Source organism: Podarcis vaucheri (assembly GCF_965113315.1).
Source record: "Podarcis vaucheri genome assembly, chromosome: 1".
Classification (NCBI taxonomy): Eukaryota; Metazoa; Chordata; class Lepidosauria; order Squamata; family Lacertidae; genus Podarcis; species Podarcis vaucheri.
In genome coordinates this window covers 51,378,044-51,386,876 of record NC_138759.1, presented here as the reverse complement: position 1 = coordinate 51,386,876, position 8,833 = coordinate 51,378,044, and the positions used below count along the sequence as shown (strand labels likewise).

The 8,833-nt window shown below is 44.2% G+C and overlaps 1 long non-coding RNA gene across 2 annotated transcripts; it reads left to right on the top strand.

Moving 5' to 3' along the window:
* Positions 1 to 4,932: 4,932 nt before the first annotated feature.
* Positions 4,933 to 7,547, top strand: LOC309535038. Of its 2 annotated transcripts, none has more exons than XR_014220988.1 (2): positions 4,933 to 5,033; positions 7,384 to 7,547. It is a non-coding gene; the product is annotated as an uncharacterized lncRNA (long non-coding RNA). The 2 variants fall into 2 exon arrangements; XR_014220989.1 differs by having other exon boundaries at positions 4,933 to 5,109.
* Positions 7,548 to 8,833: the final 1,286 nt, after the last annotated feature.

The window sequence follows — 8,833 nt, the reverse complement described above, 5'->3', positions numbered from 1 at the left end:
TGGCATGCACTTCAGTTGATCACATGGAAAAGCCCTTGTATATATTTGCTTTCAATGGTTGCACCCCCATTTCCCAAATTTGCTCAAGGTGGTTAGTGACAAGTTATATAGATTGAACTCTGTTTCTCAGACATGGCAAAGCTTCACCTCTTTAACCACTTTGCTGCTGTAGCAGACCCACCACTTAAAACCAGCAGTATCAGGCAAGTTCAGATGTGAACATCTGGCACATACACAAATATGCATATATGGGAACCATCTTGTACACCTGCATACTTTTTATTCGCATCAGAATGCCCAAATGTACAAGTTCTTTCTTTCTTTGATTTTTTTACTGAACCAATAGATGCGATTTTAAAAGGAGAACTTTTAAAAATCCTTCCAGCAGAGGGCAATCATGTATTTGAAATGGAGTGATAAGGAGCAAAGTTAAAGGGCTCTTTAGCCATTTGCTTTGATCTCCCTTCTGCCCCACAATAAATCTGATTTTAGAGTCGCAATAGGTTACATGGTTTACACAACATAAGAAAATAAGACCAATCTTGTGTCTTGTAAGCTGCTTAGAGGTTTATCTTGTAAGCCACCCGGAGGTTTTATTGCAATCAAGCGGTAAATAAATTTTGTGAAATAAACAAATAAAAAATTGGGTCCAGCACCCTTCTCAGAGTGGTCAGCCAGATCCCTATAGGAAACATACAAGTGGGTTTGGTGCTTTGTGAGTGCTCATTGCCCATGAAATTGGTCTACTTTTCTCCTTTTGTAAATGGAGAATCTAAGAATAAGAATATTGTAGGGAACCTTTGAGCAGGGAAAATGGTCCTTGTACCTTGCCGGACACACATACAAGCGATTATCCACATAAGGCAAGTTACATTTTTAGGATTATTTTTGTTAAAATCATAGAATTCTAGAGCTGGAAGGGACTACATGGTCTGAATGTTTAATCAGAGAATTGGTTTGATTAATGAGTTATAAAGGTCTCCTCAATCAGATGGCAGGGTTTGTTTGTTTGTTTGTTGAAAAGATAATACTTTTAAAACATGTACAACTACAGAAAGCAAGCACCATCTTAAATGAGCTATCACTCCTTTCTGACACAGGCATGCCCCTGCAGATGAGACTGAATAGTGGGAGGTTCACAATAGACAGAAACATGCATTTCTTCACACACCACACAGTTAAAATATTGTTGTAAGGATGACCATCAGCGTTGTGAAGGTATTAGCCCTCTAAGTGCCCTCAAGCTTTTAAGGTTGTTTTCTAAAAATAAAACAAAGTGTGAAGTTAGTATTTTAGCCTTCTCCTTTGTTCAACTTCTTACGTCTTTAATAATTGGAGTAATATTCAAATACTTCATAGAGTGGGCCTCTCAAAATCAATGGATTTGAGTTACTATGTCTACTGATTCATTAGGTCTACTCTGAATATAGCTAATGCTGGGACTTCCGGTTGGCGCCAGCGTTCAATGGCGGATTTCCCTCCGAGCTCCGGAGGTAGTCTGCTCCGCGAGTTCGGGTCTGACCGCTACGGCGAAGCGGGGACCCTTAAAAATCACAGGCGCGGAAGCCTGTGAGCAGGAAGACTCGGCGGGCACCTTTGCGCCCCCCCCAAAACCGCAAAGGAGCCTTTTTAAAGGCTCCAGAACGGCAGCGGGTGTGCGGCGCGGTGCTGAGAGTCGTCACCCAAGCCCATGGAGCGAAGCCACGTCACCATTGTCAGAGAGTGCTGATTCCTTCCTGAAATTTGGACTGAAAATAACTACCCGTGAGTAGGATTTAAAGATCTATTGGGACTTTAAGCTAATTAAAAGACGATTTGGCCGGAAACGGGAAAGGCATAAAATAAGGAAGTCTGCCTTTCCGGACTGCAGAAAGTTTAAAGCAAAGAAAGTGCAAAGCTGCAATTTGAGAAGGATTATTTGGAAAAAGAGTAAACTTGACATTAGAATCGAAACCCCCCTCTTGCATGCAGGAGCAGAGGGGGAGAAAGGTGGACTTTTGAGACCTGCATGAAAAGGAACTATTGGAAAACTTTATCCGCTGTCTCAAAGCCCTGGGAACGGACTGCCTGGATAGGGAAGCCGAATAGAGAACTGTCACTTTGTTAAAGGAAATTCTTTGAAATTGACACTTAACTCGACTTTGTGAAAGATACAGAATTACTGAACTGCTAAGTTTTTGAAACAAATCTGGGAATTGTTGAAGTAGACCTTTTGGGGGACGTTGGGGACTTTTTTAAAGAGACAGTTTGTTGCAAAAGTTTTGGAGATCTCTCCCCCTAGAGGATCCTGTTGAAACAGTTGCAAAGTGGACTACTTTAAGTTGAACAAACAAAAAACCAAGGTATTGGAGAAAAACTTAACAGTTACTGAAAGGGAGAGGTTCCAGAATGAAACAGGATTAACTGTGGTTAAGAAGGTGAAATACTTGGGGATTAATATGACATCTAAGAATGTGAATCTATTTAAAGATAATTATGAGAAATGCTGGACAGAAGTAAAAAAAGACCTAGAAATATGGTCAAATTTGAAGCTTTCCTTGTTAGGCCGAATTGCTGTTATTAAGATGAATATTTTGCCTAGAATGTTGTTTTTATTCCAAACATTGCAAATTGTGGATAAGATGGATTGCTTCAAGAGGTGGCAGAAAGATATTTCGAAGTTTGTCTGGCAGGGCAAAAAACCCAGAATAAAACTTAAGATTTTAATTGATGCAAAGGAAAGAGGGGGATTTGCCCTGCCGGACTTAAAACTGTACTATGAATCAGCAGCTTTCTGCTCGATGAAAGACTGGCTACTTCTTGAGAATACAGACATTTTGGATTTGGAAGGTTTTAACAATGTTTTCGGATGGCACGCATATATATGGTATGACAAGGTGAAAGCTCATAAAGCTTTTAAAAATAATATTGTCAGGAAAGCATTATATAATGTCTGGATTAGATATAAAGATTTGTTGGAAAATAAAACCCCAAGGTGGTTGTCGCCAATGGAGGCAAAAGCCGTGAAAAAGCTTAACATGGAGGCCAAATGGCCAAAATATTGGGAAATTTTGGAACAAGAGGGAGATAAACTGAAATTACAGAGTTATGAGAAATTGAAGGTTAAAGTACGAGATTGGCTCCATTATTATCAAATAATGGAGGTTTACAAACAGGACAGGAAAATTGGCTTCCAGGTGGAGAAATCAAAATTAGAAACAGAACTGCTAGAACCCAATACTAAGAATCTGTCAAGAATGTACAACTTGTTGCTGAAATGGAATACACAAGATGAAACAGTGAAATCAGCTATGATAAAGTGGGCACAAGACATTGGTCATAACATTATGTTTGCTGACTGGGAACAGTTGTGGACCACCGGTATAAAATTTACGGCATGTAATGCCTTAAGAGAGAATATTATGAAAATGATATATAGGTGGTACATGACCCCAGTCAAGCTAGCAAAAATCTACCATTTATCTGATAATAAGTGTTGGAAATGTAAAGAAACTGAAGGTACCTTTTATCACCTTTGGTGGACGTGCCCAAAGATTAAGGTCTTCTGGGAAATGATATATAATGAAATGAAAAAGGTACTTAAATGTACTTTCCCTAAGAAACCAGAAGCCTTTCTCTTGGGCATTGTCGGCCAATTGGTGCCAAAGAAAGATAGAACTTTTTTTTATGTATGCTACAACAGCAGCAAGAATACTCATCGCAAAGTATTGGAAGACACAAGACCTACCCACTCTGGAAGAATGGCAGACGAAGGTGATAGACTACATGGGACTGGCTGAAATGACTGGCAGAATCCGAGACCAGGGGAAAGAGACGGCGGAAGAAGATTGGATGAAATTTAAAATTTATCTTAAGAAATATTGTAAAATTAATGAGTGCTAAAATGTTGCGGTTATAGAAAATAGGGGATTACAGCTGTAAAAGATTAAGTAAAAGAAAAGAATAAGGAAAAAATAGATAAAATTAAGGGGGAGGATTCGCTGAAACAAATTTGGGAATTGGGATGCAGAAAGGGGAGGTACGGGGAAGTCGGTGAAGTAAGTTTTAAGAAAAAAAGGATTCGAAATTATACATGTTTGTTTTTGTGTGTGTATGTTTGTATTGTGTATTGTGTGTGTTTTTATAATTTGTTTGTTTTATAATTTGTTGTTTTTATAATTTGTGTGTTTTTAAAATCCAATAAACATTTATATAAAAAAATATGAATATATCTTATGCTGAATAAAACCCTTGGGTTTTATGAAAGGGGTGGGGGAACGTCCAGCCCATGAGTTAAATGCAGCCTAGCGGACTCATAAGAAGAGAAGACACCCTGGAAAAGACCCTGATGTTGGGAAAGATGGAGGGCACAAGGAGAAGGGGACGGCAGAGGACGAGATGGTTGGACAGTGTTCTTGAAGCATGAGTCTGACCAAACTGCAGGAGGCAGTGGAAGACAGGAGTGCCTGGCATGCTCTGGTCCATGGGGTCACAAAGAATCGGACACGACTAAACGACTAAACAACAACAGTGGACTCTCTCCAGGTCATACTCCTCTCCAGCTGTACGCTACACACTCAAGTGATTTTGCCTGGTTGGAATGTTTCCTTGAACATTCTTGCTTAAGTGGATTTAAAGGGGGGGCACTTAGAAACCTCTGACTTTTGCATAGCTGTACAAAGACGGGAGTCACATTGACTGTGCTATTCCCCTCTGCCTCCCACTTACCACTGGCATGCAGCCCTGGGTAGGATGGTTTTATGGCTTTGCCTGCTAGCAGTACAGAGGAAGGTTGGTCTACATATTTTTAAATAATAAACAAGAACACAAATAAATCACTGCTGAGTTGTACTCACAATTGTGAGGCCTGAGGAGATTATGCCTCCCCAGCTGTTGCCATTGGTTACAGACTACCTGTGACGTCACAAAAATACATGGCAGCTGAGTGGATAGAAAGGTGGGCCTTTCCCTCTTCCACAGAGGCAACAGCTATGGCATTCAGCACCATGCAGTCTCCCTCCACTTGGAGGAAGCAAATTGACAGATGGACGGAGGTGATCATGGGGCTGTGGGATGCTTTAGAGCAACAGCAAGGCAAGTTTGCTTGCAGAGCGGGAACATGGCTTGAAGGTATCTGAAATCCATGGCTGGAAGCTGGCTGATGTCTAGTGGTGGCCCTAGCAGAAGTTGGCAAACATTGGTGGGTGGAAGCTGGTGGAATTTGCATTTAGAAGCTGGTGGGTGCTTTAAGGCTGAAGCAGGCTGGCGTTTGTGGGTGGAAGCTGGTTGAAATTCACCTTCGTAAGCCAGCTGGCAGGAGCCAGTGGATATTTGTGAATTGATGGTGGGGTGTGAATGAACGGACAGGGAAAGAGGAGTGAATGTGTCCATTGGCATAATAATAATAATAATAATAATAATAATAATAATAATAATAATAATTTATTATTTATACCCCGCCCACCTGGCTGGGTTTCCCCAGCCACTCTGGGCGGCTTCCAACTGAATATTAAAAACAGTACAGCATCAAACATTAAAAACTTCCCTAAAGAGGGCTGCCTTCAGATGACTTTTAAAAGTAAAATAGTTGTTTATTGCTTTGACATCTGCTGGGAGGGAGGGCATTCCACAGGGCAGGCGCCACTACCGAGAAGGCCCTCTGCCTGGTTCCCTGTAACCTTACTTCTCACAATGAGGAAACCGCCAGAAGGCCCTCGGCGCTGGATCTCAGTGTCCGGGCTGAACGATGGGGGTGGAGACGCTCCTTCGGGTATACTGGACCGAGGCCATTTAGGGCTTTAAAGGTCAGCACCAACACTTTGAATTGTGCTCGGAAACGTACTGGGAGCCAATGCAGATCTCTCAGAACCAGTGTTATGTGGTCCCGGCGGCCACTCCCAGTCACCAGTCTAGCTGCCGCATTCTGGATTAATTGCAGTTTCCGGGTCACCTTCAAAGGTAGCCCCACGTAGAGCGCGTTGCAGTAGTCCAAGCGGGAGATAACTAGAGCATGCACCACTCTGGCAAGACAGTCCGCGGGCAGGTAGGGTCTTAGCCTGCGTATCAGGTGGAGCTGGTAGACAGCTGCCCTGGACACAGAATTAACCTGTGCTTCCATGGACAGCTGTGAGTCCAAAATGACTCCCAGGCTGCGCACCTGGTTCTTCAGGGGCACAGTTACCCCATTCAGGACCAGGGAATCCCCCACAGCCACCCGCCCCCTGTCCCCCCAAAACAGTACTTCTGTCTTGTCAGGATTCAACCTCAATCTGTTAGCCGCCATCTATCCCCCAACAGCCTCCAGGCACTCACACAGGACCTTCACCGCCTTCACTGGTTCTGATTTAAAGGAGAGGTAGAGCTGGGTGTCATCTGCATACTGATGAACACCCAGCCCAAACCCCCTGATGATCTCTCCCAGCGGCTTCATATAGATATTAAAAAGCATGGGGGAGAGGACGGAACCCTGAGGCACCCCACAAGTGAGAGCCCAGGGGTCTGAACACTCATCCCCCACCACCACTTTCTGGACACGGCCCAGGAGAAAGGAGCGGAACCACCGTATAACAGTGCCCCCAGCTCCCAGCCCCTCAAGACGGTCCAGAAGGATGTTATGGTCGATGGTGTCAAAGGCCGCTGAGAGATCCAGCAGAACTAGGAAACAGCTCTCAGCTTTGTCCCTAGCCCGCCAGAGATCATCAATCAGCGCGACCAAGGCAGTTTCAGTCCCATGGTGAGGCCTGAATCCCAATTGGAAGGGATCCAAATGGTCCGTTTCCTCCAGGCGTGCTTGGAGTTGTCTGGCAACCACCCGCTCAATCACCTTGCCCAAGAATGGTAAATTTGAGACTGGGTGATAGTTGGCCAAATTGGCTGGGTCTAAAGATGTTTTTAAGAAGCGGTTTAATGACCACCTCTTTCAGCGGGTCTGGGAAGGCTCCCTCACAGAGGGAAGCATTCACCACCCCGCAGAGCCCATCGCCCAGCCCTTCCCGGCTCGCTTTTATCAGCCAGGATGGGCAAGAATCAAGGAGACAGGTGGTTGGCTTCACTCGTCCAAGCAGCCTGTCCACATCCTCGGGGGTAACAGATTGGAATTGATCCCATGTAACAGGACTAGACAGAACTCTAGCACTCTCCCACCCTTCTTCTTGGATATTGGCTGGCAAATGATTGAGCGCGTGAATGGGAAGTTTTGAATGTGGTGGAGGCAAATGGTAGGTGCATGTGCTTGGATGAGAGGTGTGAAAGGAAACTGGTTATGAAGAGACGAAACCTGTGGAAGTAGGAAGGATGAAGTTAGTGGATGAAGTCACCAGGCAGATGTCAGTGGTGGTGCTTGGATGATGCTGTTGGATGGTAGCTGTCACCCTCACTGTCTGTTTTTTTGCTTTTTGATTCCAGGAATATCTGAAGGTGATGAAGCTTTCCCAAGACCATGCATGAAACCAACCATAGGGCTATCTGAACCCCCACCCCCCACCCCTGGTGAAAGCAATGAAGAGAATTACAGGGCTTAAATACAAGCCAGCTTATATTTCTATATAAATGCTTTTTCCGAATACATATACCGGTACCTTTCATGTCTCTTCTATCTTTTTCTTCAGACAGATAATGGAAGGTCAAATACCTGAGCTTATGGTGTGACCCCCTGCCCCCCCAATCAACACACATGAAGGGTGGGCTGTAAATATTTTTTTATAATAAACCATTACTGAGGTGCCCCCACAATGGTCAGGCCAAGGGAGGTTGTGCTGACGCCTCCTTAGCTGTTGCTATCAGCTATAGGCTGCCTCTGATGTCACAAAAGGACAGAGTGGCTGAGGGGAAAGAGGCAGTTACTAGAGGGAGGGAAAAGCCCCAGGAGGAGGAGGCGGCTGAGAGGGGCTGGGACAGGGCCGGCTGTCTACTTGAGTTGCCAACCTTTTGCTCTCTCGGGGCTCCTGTGCCTGTCACATCTACATAACTGTAAAGGGAAAAAATGCAAGAGGTGAAAGCGCTGCAATCTTCATTTTGTACTATGTTCTGCACCAAATACTGCCTTCTAAATGAAAAGCAGAACTGTTGAAGATGATTCTGGATATGAGGCTGATAAATGAAAATATGTCCCAGCTACGTACTTAAAATAGTGAAGAAATGTGACTTTTCTTCAGAAATTGGGGCGGGGGGGGGGAGAGCCAGAAAGCAGCTGTATCTACAGGCATGTCTTACTGAATTGGCTTCTTGCGTGCAGCAATTGCTTTGACAAGATTAAGGCCTCGGAAGTTTATTTATTACAGAAAAGCACAAAAGAAGGCAAGGACAAAAAAGAAGAAGAAAATTCTTGCAAAGCAACAAACCACCTGCAAATCCATCTCGCATTTGTATTGTCTCTCCGCGTTCTGCTCAGCTTACTCACACATTCAGTGTGACTGCCCCACAGGCTCACTTTTTCGCTCTCTCCCACCATTAACCTGTGTGCCTTTGTTTCCATCCCACGCAGAGTATTGTGGCTTCTTTCATACCGGCTCAGAGTTTCACACAGGCTCTCATTCCCAATCTTTACTTTTAAACCCATTTTCCTCTCGCAGCGGCTTGCGCAGTGGAGACGGCACATTCCTTCCTCTCCTCTCCTCAGCATCTCCACTTGATCTTTGGCTAGGATCTATTTTGCAGCGTATCCTAGGATTTCTGTTCACACCAAATACCACATTCAACAAACACTACATCACTTCTGGGGGTTTGCTTGGCATCAGTGAGCCTTCCTGGGTCAAAAGGGCCCTTCCCTTTGCTACTCCCACTAGCCAAGGACAATTATATTGCCATCAGCTACAAAGAAATAGGAACAGCCAAATTGTCTGGCGGCTTTTGGGAG